Here is a 17,469-nt window from a genome sequence, read left to right as displayed (position 1 = left end):
AGGGATTTTCACATGTAAAGCAGTATAATGCAACTTAATAGGGATTTTCACATGTAAAGCACTATAATGCAACTTAATAGGGATTTTCACATGTAAAGCACTATAATGCAACTTAATAGGGATTTTCACATATAAAGCACTATAATGCAACTTAATAAGGATTTTCACATGTAAAGCACTATAATGCAACTTAATAGGGATTTTCACATGTAAAGCACTATAATGCAACTTAATAGGGATTTTCACATGTAAAGCAGTATTATGCAACTAAATGAGGATTTTCACGATAAAAGCACTCTTATGCAATTATGAATTTTTTCACAATTTTTATGCATTTTTTGCCATTTCTGCATTAGTAGCCTAGGATTCCGCAGTCAATCGCAATTGCGCAGCAATTGCAACATTTTCTAGTTATTATTATTATTATTATAGTATTTTTTTCCAAATTTTCTGCAGCTTTCACAACTTTCACAATTTCAGCGATTTCCACAAGTTATACATCAAAACGTTCCGCATGTTGGAGAGAATCCTGCTATTACTTTTGGGAATTCTGCAACTTCCGGTTTTTCCGCAATCGGCCGATATTCGGCCGATTTTTCCTATTAGTTATAATGGGGCTCCCGCAAATTCACAGATTCTGCAGTTTTTTCCACAGTTTCAGCAATTTCTGCAGTTTGTGCTTGTTCAGGTTCCACAACTTGTCAGTTTTCAGAAAAAATTAGAGTTCTGCAGTTTTCCAGTTTTTTTCTACGGGCTTGGGAATTCTGCCATTGATTTGTATGGGGAATTCTGCCCATTCATTTGAATAGGATTTCTGATACAGTGAAGTTTGTGAGTGATTTAAACAGTTTATACAATGTTAAGACTTTATACAATGTCAAGAGTTTCTGCAATTTCAACAGTTTTTACAGATTCTGCAACAAAATAGGGATTTTTGCAATTACAACACAATTATGCAACTTAATAGGGATTTTCACAATAAAAGCACTATAATGCAACTTAATAGGGATTTTCACATATAAAGCAGTATAATGCAACTTAATAGGGATTTTCACATATAAAGCAGTATAATGCAACTTAATAGGGATTTTCACATGTAAAGCACTATAATGCAACTTAATAGGGATTTTCACATGTAAAGCACTATAATGCAACTTAATAGGGATTTTCACAATAAAAGCACTATAATGCAACTTAATAGGGATTTTCACATGTAAAGCACTATAATGCAACTTAATAGGGATTTTCACATGTAAAGCACTATAATGCAACTTAATAGGGATTTTCACAATAAAAGCACTATAATGCAACTTAATAGGGATTTTCACAATGAAAGCACTATAATGCAACTTAATAGGGATTTTCACATATAAAGCACTATAATGCAACTAAATAGGGATTTTCACATGTAAAGCACTATAATGCAACTTAACAGGGATTTTCACATATAAAGCAGTATAATGCAACTTAATAGGGATTTTCACAATAAAAGCACTATAATGCAACTTAATAGGGATTTTCACAATAAAAGCACTATAATGCAACTTAATAGGGATTTTCACAATAAAAGCACTATAATGCAACTTAATAGGGATTTTCACATATAAAGCACTATAATGCAACTAAATAGGGATTTTCACATGTAAAGCAGTGTAATGCAACTTAATAGGGATTTTCACATATAAAGCACTATAATGCAACTAAATAGGGATTTTCACATGTAAAGCACTATAATGCAACTTAATAGGGATTTTCACATATAAAGCAGTATAATGCAACTTAATAGGGATTTTCACAATAAAAGCACTATAATGCAACTTAATAGGGATTTTCACAATAAAAGCACTATAATGCAACTTAATAGGGATTTTCACATGTAAAGCACTATAATGCAACTTAATAGGGATTTTCACATATAAAGCAGTATAATGCAACTTAATAGGGATTTTCACATATAAAGCACTATAATGCAACTTAATAGGGATTTTCACAATAAAAGCACTATAATGCAACTTAATAGGGATTTTCACAATAAAAGCACTATAATGCAACTTAATAGGGATTTTCACAATAAAAGCACTATAATGCAACTAAATGAGGATTTTCGCGATAAAAGCACTCTTATGCAATTATGAATTTTTTCACAATTTTTATGCATTTTTTGCCATTTCTGCATTAGTAGCCTAGGATTCCGCAGTCAATCGCAATTGCGCAGCAATTGCAACATTTTCTAGTTGATTGACTGCGGAAAACTTCCGCAGTCAATAATTGGTTTTCATGTTCTTTATTATTGATTGTCTGCGGAAAACTTCCGCAGACAATATATGGTTTTCATGTTCTTTATTGATTGACTGCGGAATCCTTCCGCAGTCAACCATTGGTTTTCATGTTCTTTATTATTATATTTTTTTCCAGATTTTCGGGAGTTTTCACAGCTTGCACGGTTTCAGCAATTTCAGCAACTTATACCTCAAAACGTTCAGCATGTTGGAGAGAATCCTGCTATTACTTTTGGGAATTCAGCGATTTCCGGTTTTTCCGCAATCGGCCGATATTCGGCCGATTTTTCCCATTACTTATAATGGGGCTTCCTCAAATTCACAGATTCTGCAGTTTTTTCCGCAGTTTCAGCAATTTCTGCAGTTTGTGCTTGTTCAGCTTCCGCAGCTTGTCAGTTTTCAGAAAAAATCCGCCTTCTACAGTTTTCCAGTTTTTTTCTACGGGCTTGGGAATTCTGCCATTGATTTGTATGGGGAATTCTGCCCATTCATTTTAATAGGGCCATGCATTTTAATGGGACTTCAGGTACATTCAGGTCTTTCAGCCATTTCTGCAGTTCAAATACTTCTGCAGTTTCAAATACTTCTGCAGTTTCAAATACTTCTGCAGTTTAAATACTTCTGCAGTTTCAAATACTTCTGCAGTTTCAAATACTTCTGCAGTTTCAAATACTTCTGCAGTTCAAATACTTCTGCAGTTCAAATACTTCTGCAGTTTCAAATACTTCTGCAGTTTCAAATACTTCTGCAGTTTCAAATACTTCTGCTGTTTCAAATACTTCTGCAGTTCAAATACTTCTGCAGTTCTAATACTTCTGCAGTTCAAATACTTCTGCAGTTCAAATACTTCTGCAGTTTCAAATACTTCTGCAGTTTCAAATACTTCTGCAGTTCAAATACTTCTGCAGTTCAAATACTTCTGCAGTTTCAAATACTTCTGCAGTTTCAAATACTTCTGCAGTTTCAAATACTTCTGCAGTTCAAATACTTCTGCAGTTTCAAATACTTCTGCAGTTCAAATACTTCTGCAGTTCAAATACTTCTGCAGTTTCAAATACTTCTGCAGTTCAAATACTTCCGCAGTTCAAATACTTCTGCAGTTTCAAGGATTGGGACAAAGACCCAGACCCGAACCAAGACCTGAACCAAGACCCGAACCAAGACCTGAACCAAGACCCGAACCAAGACCTGAACCAAGACCCGAACAAAGACCCGAACCAAGACCCGAACCAAGACCTGAACCAAGACCTGAACCAAGACCCGAACCAAGACCCGAACCAAGACCCGAACCAAGACCCAGACCGAGACCCGAACCAAGACCCAGACCCAGACCAAGACCCGAACCAAGATCCGAACGAAAACCCAAACCAAGACCCGAACCAAGACCCGAACCAAGACCCGAACCAAGACCTGAACCAAGACCCGAACCAAGACCTGAACCAAGACCCGAATCAAGACCCGAACCAAGACACAGACCAAGACCCGAACCAAGACCCGAACCAAGACCCGAACCAAGACCCAGACCAATACCCGAACCAAGACCCGAACAAAGACCCGAACCAAGACCCGAACCAAGACCCAGACCAAGACCCGAACCAAGACCCAGACCAAGACCCGAACCAAGACCTGAACCAAGACCCAGACCAAGACCCGAACCAAGACCCGAACCAAGACCCAGACCGAGACCCAGACCGAGACCCGAACCAAGACCCAGACCCAGACCAAGACCCGAACCAAGATCCGAACGAAAACCCAAACCAAGACCCAGACCAAGACCAGAAACAAGACCCAGACTAAGATCCGAACCAAGACCAAGACCGGAGCCAAAAGCCAGACCCAGAACAAGACCCGAACCAAGACCCGGACCAAGACCCGAACCAAGACCCGAACCAAAACCCAGACCAAGACCCAGACCAAGATCCGACCCAAGACCTGGACCAAGACCAAGTCCAGACCAGGTTGCCATAGCTACCGGAATTAAAACCATAACCAGGTAAACCACAGGAACCAGGCCAAGTCCAGACCAAGTCCCCATAGTTACCAGAATTCAATCCATAACCAGGAAAACCACAGAAGCCAGGCAAAGTCCAGACCAAGTTACCATAGTAACCTGAATTCAATCCATAACCAGGTAAACCACAGAAGCAAGGCCAAGTCCAGACCAAGTTACCATAGTAACCTGAATTCAATCCATAACCAGGTAAACCACAGAAGCAAGGCCAAGTCCAGACCAAGTTACCATAGTTACCGGAATTAAAACCATAACCAGGAAAACCACAGGAACCAGGCCAAGTCCAGACCAAGTCCCCATAGCTACCGGAATTAAAACCATAACCAGGTAAACCACAGGAACCAGGCCAAGTCCAGACCAAGTCCCCATAGTTACCGGAATTAAAACCATAACCAGGAAAACCACAGAAGCCAGGCCAGGTCCAGACCAAGTTACCATAGTAACCTGAATTCAATCCATAACCAGGAAAACCACAGAAGCCAGGGCAAGTCCAGACCAAGTTACCATAGTTACCAGAATTCGATCCATAACCAGGAAAACCACAAAAGCCAGGCCAAGTCCAGACCAAGTTACCATAGTAACCTGAATTCAATCCATAACCAGGTAAACCACAGAAGCCAGGGCAAGTCCAGACCAAGTTACCATAGTAACCTGATTTAAAACCATAACCAGGTAAACCACAGAAGCAAGGCCAAGTCCAGACCAAGTTACCATAGTAACCTGATTTAAAACCATAACCAGGTAAACCACAGAAGCAAGGCCAAGTCCAGACCAAGTTACCATAGTTACCAGAATTACAACCATAACCAGGAAAACCACAGAAGCCAGGGCAAGTCCAGACCAGGTTGCCATAGTTACCAGAATTCAATCCATAACCAGTTAAACCACAGAAGCAAGGCCAAGTCCAGACCAAGTTACCATAGTTACCGGAATTACAACCATAACCAGGAAAACCACAGAAGCCAGGCCAAGTCCAGACCAAGTTACCATAGTTACCGGAATTACAACCATAACCAGGAAAACCACAGAAACCAGGCCAAGTCCAGACCAAGTTACCATAGTTACCGGAACCAAAACCAGATCCAGGAAAACTACAGAAGCCAGGCAAAGTCCAGACCACATTTCCATAGTTACCGGATAATTTCAGGAGTTTCAAGTATTTCAGTGTTCAGGAATTCAACAGTGTTAAGGATTATAGGAATTTCAAGGTTTTAACAGTTTCATGGTTTCAACAGTTTCAAGGTTTCAACAGTTTCAAAGTTTTAACAGTTTCAAGGTTTCAACAGTTTCAAAGTTTCAACAGTTTCAAGGTTTCAACAGTTTCCAGGATTTCAGGAGGTTCAATGTGTCAACAGTTTTGAAGATTTCAGGAGTTTCAATGTTTCAAATCTTTCAAGGACTTCAGGAGTTTCAAAGAAAGTATTTTAACAGTTTCAAGGCATTTTCAAGGATTTTTCAGGTGACTTCTGCATTAGATCTATTCCGCAGTCAATCGCAATTGCGCAGCAATTGCAAAAATTTCTAGTTATTATTATTATTATATTTTTTTCCAGATTTTCGGGAGCTTTCACAGCTTTCACAGTTTCAGCAATTTCAGCAAGTCATACATTTAAACGTTGAGCATGTTACACAGAATCCTGCCATTACTTTTGGGAATTCAGCGATTGCCGGTTTTTCCGCAATCGGCCGATATTCGGCCGATTTTTCCCATTACTTATAATGGGGCTTCCTCAAATTCACAGATTCTGCAGTTTTTTCCACAGTTTCAGCAATTTCTGCAGTTTGTGCTTGTTCAGCTTCCACAGCTTGTCAGTTTTCAGAAAAAATTAGAGTTCTGCAATTTTCCAGTTTTTTTCTACGGGCTTGGGAATTCTGCCATTGATTTGTATGGGGAATTCTGCCCATTCATTTTAATGGGACTTCAGGTACATTCAGGTCTTTCAGCCATTTCTGCAGTTTCAAATACTTCTGCAGTTTCAAATACTTCTGCAGTTCAAATACTTCTGCAGTTTCAAATACTTCTGCAGTTCAAATACTTCTGCAGTTTCAAATACTTCTGCAGTTCAAATACTTCTGCAGTTTCAAATACTTCTGCAGTTCAAATACTTCTGCAGTTCAAATACTTCTGCAGTTTCAAATACTTCTGCAGTTCAAATACTTCTGCAGTTTCAAATACTTCTGCAGTTTCAAATACTTCTGCAGTTCAAATACTTCTGCGTTTCAAATACTTCTGCAGTTTCAAATACTTCTGCATTTCAAATACTTCTGCATTTCAAATACTTCTACAGTTTAAATACTTCTGCAGTTCAAATACTTCTGCAGTTTCAAATACTTCTGCAGTCCAAATACTTCTGCAGTTCAAATACTTCTGCAGTTCAAATACTTCCGCAGTTCAAATACTTTTGCAGTTTCAAGGATTGGGACAAAGACCCAGACAAAGACCCGAACCAAGACCCGAACCAAGACCCGAACCAAGACCCGAACCAAGACCCGAACCAAGACCTGAACCAAGACCCAGACCGAGACCCAGACCGAGACCCAAACCAAGACCCGAACCAAGACCCGAACCAAGACCTGAACCAAGACCCAGACCGAGACCCAGACCGAGACCCGAACCAAGACCCAGACCCGAACCAAGATCAGAACGAAACCCAGACCGAGACCCGAACCCAAACCAAGACCCAGACCAAGACCAGAAACAAGACCCAGACTAAGATCCGAACCAAGACCCGAACCAAGACCCGAACCAAGACCCGAACCAAGACCCGAACCAAGACCCGAACCAAGACCCAGACCAAGACCCGAACCAAGACCCGAACCAAGACCCGAACCAAGACCCGAACCAAGACCCGAACCAAGACCCGAACCAAGACCCGAACCAAGACCCAGACCGAGACCCAGACCGAGACCCGAACCAAGACCCGAACCAAGACCCGAACCAAGACCCGAACCAAGACCCGAACCAAGACCCGAACCAAGACCCGAACCAAGACCTGAACCAAGACCCAGACCGAGACCCAGACCGAGACCCGAACCAAGACCCGAACCAAGACCCGAACCAAGACCCGAACCAAGACCCAGACCGAGACCCAGACCGAGACCCGAACCAAGACCCAGACCAAGACCCGAACCAAGATCAGAACGAAACCCAGACCGAGACCCGAACCCAAACCAAGACCGGAGCGAAAAGCCAGACCCAGAACAAGACCCGAACCAAGACCCGAACCAAGACCCGAACCAAGACCCGAACCAAAACCCAGACCAAGACCCAGACCAAGATCCGACCCAAGACCTGGACCAAGACCAAGTCCAGACCAGGTTGCTATAGCTACCGGAATTTAAACCATAACCAGGTAAACCACAGAAGCCAGGCAAAGTCCAGACCAAGTTACCATAGTAACCTGAATTCAATCCATAACCAGGTAAACCACAGAAGCAAGGCCAAGTCCAGACCAAGTTACCATAGTAACCTGGTTTAAAACCATAACCAGGTAAACCACAGGAACCAGGCCAAGTCCAGACCAAGTCCCCATAGCTACCGGAATTAAAACCATAACCAGGTAAACCACAGGAACCAGGCCAAGTCCAGACCAAGTTACCATAGTTACCAGAATTCCATCCATAACCAGGAAAACCACAGAAGCCAGGGCAAGTCCAGACCAAGTTACCATAGTTACCAGAATTCAATCCATAACCAGGTAAACTACAGAAGCCAGGCCAAGTCCAGACCAAGTTACCATAGTAACCTGAATTCAATCCATAACCAGGAAAACCACAGAAGCCAGGGCAAGTCCAGACCAAGTTACCATAGTAACCTGAATTCAATCCATAACCAGGTAAACCACAGAAGCCAGGCCAGGTCCAGACCAAGTTACCATAGTAACCTGAATTCAATCCATAACCAGGAAAACCACAGAAGCCAGGGCAAGTCCAGACCAAGTTACCATAGTTACCAGAATTCAGTCCATAACCAGGTAAACCACAGAAGCCAGGCCAAGTCCAGACCAAGTTACCATAGTAACCTGAATTCAATCCATAACCAGGAAAACCACAGAAGCAAGGCCAAGTCCAGACCAAGTTACCATAGTTACCGGAATTACAACCATAACCAGGAAAACCACAGAAGCCAGGCCAAGTCCAGACCAAGTTACCATAGTTACCATAATTCAGTCCATAACCAGGTAAACCACAGAAGCCAGGCCAAGTCCAGACCAAGTTACCATAGAAACCTGAATTCAATCCATAACCAGGAAAACCACAGAAACCAGGCCAAGTCCAGACCAAGTTACCATAGTTACCAGAATTCAGTCCATAACCAGGTAAACCACAGAAGCCAGGCCAAGTCCAGACCAAGTTACCATAGAAACCTGAATTCAATCCAACACCAGGAAAACCACAGAAACCAGGCCAAGTCCAGACCAGGTTCCCATAGTTACCGGAACTAAAACCAGATCCAGGAAAACTACAGAAGCCAGGCAAAGTCCAGACCACATTTCCATAGTTACCGGATAATTTCAGGAGTTTCAAGTATTTCAGTGTTCAGGAATTCAACAGTGTAAAGGATTTTAGGAATTTCAAGGTTTTAACAGTTTCATGGTTTCAACAGTTTCAAGGTTTTAACAGTTTCAAGGTGTCAACAGTTTTGAAGATTTCAAAAGTTTCAATGTTTCAAATCTTTCAAGGCCTTCAGGAGTTTCAAAGAAAGTATTTTAACAGCTTCAAGGCATTTTCAAGGATTGTTCAGGTGACTTCTGCATTAGATCTATTCCGCAGTCAATCGCAATTGCGCAGCAATTGCAAAATTTTCTAGTTATTATTATTATTATTAATCTATGTTTTTCCCGTTTTTCAACAGCTTTCACAGCTTTCACAGTTTCAGCAATTTCAGCAAGTTATACATTTAAACGTTCCGCATGTTTGGGAGAATCCTGCGATTACTTTTGGGAATTCAGCGATTTCCGGTTTTTCCGCAATCGGCCGATATTTGGACGATTTTTCCCATTACTTATAATGGGGCTTCCTCAAATTCACAGATTTTGCAGTTTTTTCCACAGTTTCAGCAATTTCTGCAGTTTGCGCTTGTTCAGCTTCCACAGCTTGTCAGTTTTCTGAAAAAATTAGAGTTCTGCAGTTTTCCAGTTTTTTTCTACGGGATCGGGAATTCTGCCATTGATTTGTATGGGGAATTCTGCCCATTCATTTTAATGGGACTTCAGGTACTTTCAGCCATTTCTGCAGTTCAAAAACTTCTGCAGTTTCAAAAACTTCTGCAGTTCAAATACTTCTGCAGTTCAAATACTTCTGCAGTTCAAATACTTCTGCAGTTTCAAATACTTCTGCGGTTCAAATACTTCTGCAGTTCAAATACTTCTGCAGTTTCAAATACTTCTGCGGTTCAAATACTTCTGCAGTTCAAATACTTATGCAGTTCAAATACTTCTGCAGTTCAAATACTTCTGCAGTTCAAATACTTCTGCAGTTTCAAATATTTCTGCAGTTCAAATACTTCTGCAGTTCAAATACTTCTGCAGTTTCAAGGATTGGGACCAAGACCCGAACCAAGACCCGAACCAAGACCCGAACCAAGACCCGAACCAAGACCCAGACCAAGACCCGAACCAAGACCCGAACCAAGACCCGAACCAAGACCCGAACCAAGACCCAGACCAAGACCCAGACCAAGACCCGAACCAAGACCCAGACCAAGACCCGAACCAAGACCCGAACCAAGACCCGAACCAAGACCCGAACCAAGACCCGAACCAAGACCCGAACCAAGACCCGAACCAAGACCCAGACCAAGACCCGAACCAAGACCCAGACCAAGACCCAGACCAAGACCCAGACCAAGACCCGAACCAAGACCCGAACCAAGACCCAGACTAAGACCTGAACCAAGACCCGAACCAAGACCCAGACCAAGACCCGAACCAAGACCCAGACCAAGACCTGAACCAAGACCCGAACCAAGACCCGAACCAAGACCCGAACCAAAACCCAGACTAAGACCTGAACCAAGACCCGAACCAAGACCCGAACCAAGACCCGAACCAAGACCCAGACCAAGACCCGAACCAAGACCTGAACCAAGACCCAGACCAAGACCCGAACCAAGACCCGAACCAAGACCCAGACCAAGACCCAAACAAAGACCCAGACCAAGACCCGAACCAAGACCCAAACAAAGACCCAAACCAAGACCCGAACCAAGACCCAAACAAAGACCCAAACCAAGACCCGAACCAAGACCCAAACCAAGACCCAAACAAAGACCCAAACCAAGACCCAGACCAAGACCCGAACCAAGACCCAAACAAAGACCCAAACCAAGACCCAGACCAAGACCCGAACCAAGACCTAGACCAAGATCTGACCCAAGACCTGGACCAAGATTCAAATCAAGACCCGAACCAAGACCCGAACCAAGACCCGAACCAAGACCCGAACCAAGACCCGAACCAAGACCCAGACCCGAACCAAGACCCAGACCAAGACCCAGACCAAGACCCAGACCAAGACCCAGACCAAGACCCAGACCAAGACCCAGACTAAGACCTGAACCAAGACCCGAACCAAGACCCAGACCAAGACCCAGACCAAGACCCGAACCAAGACCCGAACCAAGACCCGAACCAAGACCCAGACCAAGACCCGAACCAAGACCTGAACCAAGACCCAGACCAAGACCCAGACCAAGACCCGAACCAAGACCCGAACCAAGACCCAGACCAAGACCCGAACCAAGACCTGAACCAAGACCCAGACCAAGACCCGAACCAAGACCCGAACCAAGACCCAGACCCGAACCAAGACCCAGACCAAGACCCAGACCAAGACCCAGACCAAGACCCAGACCAAGACCCAGACTAAGACCTGAACCAAGACCCGAACCAAGACCCAGACCCAGACCAAGACCCGAACCAAGACCCGAACCAAGACCCGAACCAAGACCCAGACCAAGACCCGAACCAAGACCTGAACCAAGACCCAGACCAAGACCCAGACCAAGACCCGAACCAAGACCCGAACCAAGACCCAGACCAAGACCCGAACCAAGACCTGAACCAAGACCCAGACCAAGACCCGAACCAAGACCCGAACCAAGACCCAGACCCGAACCAAGACCCAGACCAAGACCCAGACCAAGACCCAGACCAAGACCCAGACTAAGACCTGAACCAAGACCCGAACCAAGACCCAGACCAAGACCCGAACCAAGACCCAGACCCGAACCAAGACCCAGACCAAGACCCGAACCAAGACCCAGACCAAGACCCAGACCAAGACCCAGACCAAGACCCAGACCAAGACCCAGACTAAGACCTGAACCAAGACCCGAACCAAGACCCAGACCAAGACCCAGACCAAGACCCGAACCAAGACCCGAACCAAGACCCGAACCAAGACCCAGACCAAGACCCGAACCAAGACCTGAACCAAGACCCAAACCAAGACCCAGACCAAGACCCGAACCAAGACCCGAACCAAGACCCAGACCAAGACCCGAACCAAGACCTAGACCAAGATCTGACCCAAGACCTGGACCAAGATTCAAATCAAGACCCGAACCAAGACCCGAACCAAGACCCGAACCAAGACCCAGACTAAGACCTGAACCAAGACCCGAACCAAGACCCGAACCAAGACCCAGACCAAGACCCGAACCAAGACCTGAACCAAGACCCAAACCAAGACCCAGACCAAGACCCGAACCAAGACCCAGACCAAGACCCGAACCAAGACCCAGACCAAGACCCAGACCAAGACCCGAACCAAGACCCACACCAAGACCCAGACTAAGACCAAAAACCACAGAAGCCAGGCCAAGTCCAGACTAAGTTGCCATAGTTACCCGAATTAAAACCATAACCAGGAAATCCATAGAAACCAGGTCAAGTCCAGACCAAGTTACCATAGTAACCTGAATTAAAACCATAACCAGGTAAACCACAGAAGCCAGGCCAAGTCCAGACCAAGTAACCATAGTAACCTGAATTCAATCCATAACCAGGTAAATCACAGAAGCCAGGCCAAGTCCAGACCAGGTTACCATAGTAACCTGAATTAAAACCATAACCAGGTAAACCACAGAAGCAAGGCCAAGTCCAGACCAAGTTACCATAGTAACCTGAATTAAAACCATAACCAGGTAAACCACAGAAACCAGGCCAAGTCCAGACCAAGTCCCCATAGTTACCGGAATTAAAACCATAACCAGGAAAACCACAGAAACCAGGCCAAGTCCAGACCACATTTCCATAGTTACCGGATAATTTCAGGAGTTTCAAGTATTTCAGGAGTGGTGAGGAACTCAACAGTGTTAAGGATTATAGGAATTTCAAGGTTTTAACAGTTTCAAAGAATTCAGGAGTTTCAAGGTTTCAACAGTTTCAAGGTTTCAACAGTTTCAAGGTTTCAACAGTTTCAAAGTTTCAACAGTTTCAAGGATTTCAGGAGGTTCAAGGTGTCAACAGTTTTGAAGATTTCAGGAGTTTCAATGTTTCAAATCTTTCAAGGACTTCAGGCGTTTCAAAGAAAGTATTTTAACAGTTTCAAGGCATTTTCAAGGATTTTTCAGGTGACTTCTGCATTAGATCTATTCCGCAGTCAATCGCAATTGCGCAGCAATTGCAAAATTTTCTAGTTATTATTAAACTTCCGTTTTTTTCCCGTTTTTCTGCAGCTTTCACAGCTTTCACAATTTCAGCGATTTCCACAAGTTATACATCAAAACGTTCCGCATGTTGGAGAGAATCCTGCTATTACTTTTGGGAATTCTGCAACTTCCGTTTTTTCCGCAATCGGCCGATATTCGGCCGATTTTTCCCATTACTTATAATGGGGCTTCCGCAAATTCACAGATTCTGCAGTTTTTTCCACAGTTTCAGCAATTTCTGCAGTTTGTGCTTGTTCAGCTTCCACAACTTGTCAGTTTTCAGAAAAAAATAGAGTTCTGCAGTTTTCCAGTTTTTTTCTACGGGCTTGGGAATTCTGCCATTGATTTGTATGGGGAAGGCTCCCCATTCATTTTAATAGGATTTCTGATACAGTGAAGTCTGTGAGTGATTTAAACAGTTTATACAATGTTAAGACTTTATACAATGTTAAGAGTTTATGCAATTTCAACAGTTTTTACAGTTTCTGCAACAAAATAGGGATTTTCACAATAATTGCACTATAATGCAACTTAATAGGGATTTTCACAATAATTGCACTATAATGCAACTTAATAGGGATTTTCACATGTAAAGCAGTATAATGCAACTTAATAGGGATTTTCACATGTAAAGCAGTATAATGCAACTTAATAGGGATTTTCACATATAAAGCACTATAATGCAACTTAATAGGGATTTTCACATATAAAGCACTATAATGCAACTTAATAGGGATTTTCACATGTAAAGCAGTATAATGCAACTTAATAGGGATTTTCACATATAAAGCACTATAATGCAACTTAATAGGGATTTTCACATATAAAGCACTATAATGCAACTTAATAGGGATTTTCGCATATAAAGCACTATAATGCAACTTAATAGGGATTTTCACATGTAAAGCAGTATAATGCAACTTAATAGGGATTTTCACATGTAAAGCAGTATAATGCAACTTAATAGGGATTTTCACATATAAAGCACTATAATGCAACTTAATAGGGATTTTCACATATAAAGCACTATAATGCAACTTAATAGGGATTTTCACATGTAAAGCAGTATAATGCAATTTAATAGGGATTTTCACATATAAAGCACTATAATGCAACTTAATAGGGATTTTCACATATAAAGCACTATAATGCAACTTAATAGGGATTTTCGCATATAAAGCACTATAATGCAACTTAATAGGGATTTTCACATGTAAAGCAGTATAATGCAACTTAATAGGGATTTTCACATGTAAAGCAGTATAATGCAACTTAATAGGGATTTTCACATATAAAGCACTATAATGCAACTTAATAGGGATTTTCACATATAAAGCACTATAATGCAACTTAATAGGGATTTTCGCATATAAAGCACTATAATGCAACTTAATAGGGATTTTCACATGTAAAGCAGTATAATGCAACTTAATAGGGATTTTCACATGTAAAGCAGTATAATGCAACTTAATAGAGATTTTCACATATAAAGCACTATAATGCAACTTAATAGGGATTTTCACATATAAAGCACTATAATGCAACTTAATAGGGATTTTCACATGTAAAGCAGTATAATGCAATTTAATAGGGATTTTCACATATAAAGCACTATAATGCAACTTAATAGGGATTTTCACATATAAAGCACTATAATGCAACTTAATAGGGATTTTCGCATATAAAGCACTATAATGCAACTTAATAGGGATTTTCACATATAAAGCACTATAATGCAACTTAATAGGGATTTTCGCATGTAAAGCACTATAATGCAACTTAATAGGGATTTTCACATAAAAGCAGTATAATGCAACTTATTAGGGATTTTCACAATAAAAGCACTATAATGCAACTTAATAGGGATTTTCACATATAAAGCAGTATAATGCAACTTAATAGGGATTTTCACATATAAAGCTGTATAATGCAACTTATTAGGGATTTTCACATATAAAGCACTATAATGCAACTTAATAGGGATTTTCACATATAAAGCACTATAATGCAACTTAATAGGGATTTTCACATATAAAGCAGTATAATGCAACTTAATAGGGATTTTCACATATAAAGCAGTATAATGCAACTTAATAGGGATTTTCACATGTAAAGCAGTATTATGCAACTAAATGAGGATTTTCACGATAAAAGCACTCTTATGCAATTATGATTTTTTTCACAATTGTTATGCAATTGTTGCAATTTCTGCATTAGTAGCCTAGGATTCCGCAGTCAATCGCAATTGCGCAGCAATTGCAAAATTTTCTAGTTATTCCTCTTCCATCTTTTTCCCGATTTTCTAGAGCTTTCAGCACCTTCATGCTTTGTGCAATTTATGCAAGTTATGCATCAAAACGTTCCGCATGTTGAGGAGAAGGGTGCTATTACTTTTGGGACTTCTGCAACTTATGGTTTTTCCGCAATCGGCCAAAATGTCGGAGATTTTTCCCATTGACTTATAATGGGGCTGCCGCAAATCCATGCTTTTCTGCACTTTTTTCTGCATTTTATGCAATTTCTGCACTTTGTGCATGTTCAGCTTATGCAACTTGTGGGTTTTGAGAAAAAATTGGCCTTCTGCAGTTTTCCAGTTTTTTTATACGAGAGTTTGAAGTTTTTGCATTGGTGTGTATGGGGGAATCCAGCCAATGAGGAGACTCCAGGACTTTCAGCCATTTGTGCAGCTTCTGCCAATCAAGCACTGAGGCCATTTCAACAGTTTGACCAGTTTATGGAATATAAACGTTTATGCAATATTAATAATTTATGCAAAGTAACCACTTTATGGGATTTAACCAGTTTATGCAACTTAAAAGTTTATGCCATTTAGGATTTATGAATTTTAAAGAGTTTATGCAATTTACAAAATTTATGCAAATTAACCCATTCATGTATTTTACCACTTTATGCAGTTTATACAGTTTATGCAACATGACATTTTATGCATTTTACCAGTTTATGCAAATTAGATTATGCAAATTAAGCAATTTATGCAATTTGAACAGTTTATACAATTTCTGCATTCGCTTCCCGCAATTCCGCAGTCAATCGCAATGGCGCAGCCATTGCATTTCTAGTTAATAATTAAGTTTCATATTCACAGCTCTATGTTATTTTGGGCTGTGAGCATTTGCAAAGTGCGTTCATGCATTCTGAATTAGTGGCAAATAAGTTTGTGACAGGCGGTGTAACAAGTGTAGCTGCACGTTTTTAACCATACGGCCCTTTTATGCGTGATTATAATGCAAAACAATATGAAAGTATTTTAAGTTTTCAGAATACGTAACTAAATACATTTTAGGGCAAGTATTCAGTATTCTGTAACTAAATACAATTTCAAAGTCCCCAACACTGGTCATTGATTACCTTTAGAAATGTTAGTTGTTGAATGAAAAGTTATAAAAGGGTATCTGCACGAACCCTAAAGTCAAATTGAATACATTTTTAAGACATTTTAAAGATCTCCTTTTAAAACATTAAAGGGATATTTCAGGATTTTTGACATAGGGCCTCATTTCCTAGTTATCCAGAGAGTTGCTGATTACTGGAGATATTTTTTTTTGTAATTCATGCAGTTCTTATATTTGAAGAGTTTCGTGGTGCTAGGCTAGTGCAAGGCTAGCGCATTTCTATGGTATCAGCTAGCCTGCATTAAAAACAGTCTTACACACTCCACAGTGCACCTGAGGCACTTATAACACCAGACTAACCATATAAATGTCTGTGTCGATAGAATCATGTTTGGAATATAACTGACCTGCATCACATGAATGATCGCATTTTGAGGGACTATTTTCTAGCAGATCACTCCGCCGCTGCGTAGCTTATACAACCACGAAGCTGATGCTGCTCAAATAAAAGTTGTTTTAAATGCAAAATGGTTAAACTTATTCTATCGACACAGACATTTATATGGTTAGTCTGGCGTTATAGGTGATTTGCCTCAGGTGCACTGTGGAGCGGGTCAGACTGTTTTTAATGCAGGCTAGCTGATACCATAGAAATGTGCTAGCCTAGCGCCACGAAACTTCAAATACTGCATCAATTACAAAAAAAAAAACATCTCCATAAATCAACAACACTCTGGATAACTAGGAAATGAGGCCCTATGTCAAAAATCCTGAAATATCCCTTTAAGGCCTCACAGCATCTTCGAGCTGCTTCAACAAAGAGTTAAAATCTTCAACTTCTAATCTAGCCAGTAACCGGCAAACTTAGACTTTCCCTATTTTGACCGACTTATTTCATGGTAGTTTCACAGAATGGTGGTCAGCAGACACTGAGAAGCAATTTAAAGCAGGCTACGTCACACCGTACATGGCAAAAGCGAATATAGCGGGGAAAAAGTAACAAATTATAAAATTTATATAATTTACAATCAGTTTTTTATAGTCAATGTAAAAACAAAAATCAATACCTCAGTAAATCCCATTAAGACTTTAATTCTTATTAAGGGTCTTAATTTGGCCATTTTCCTTATATCAAATTTTAATACTTTTTAAGACCCCGCAAAAACCCTG

Source organism: Gobius niger (assembly GCF_951799975.1).
Source record: "Gobius niger genome assembly, chromosome: 9".
NCBI lineage: Eukaryota > Metazoa > Chordata > Actinopteri > Gobiiformes > Gobiidae > Gobius > Gobius niger.
The sequence above is the reverse complement of the archived record's forward strand: the minus strand, read 5'-3'. Positions refer to the sequence as shown.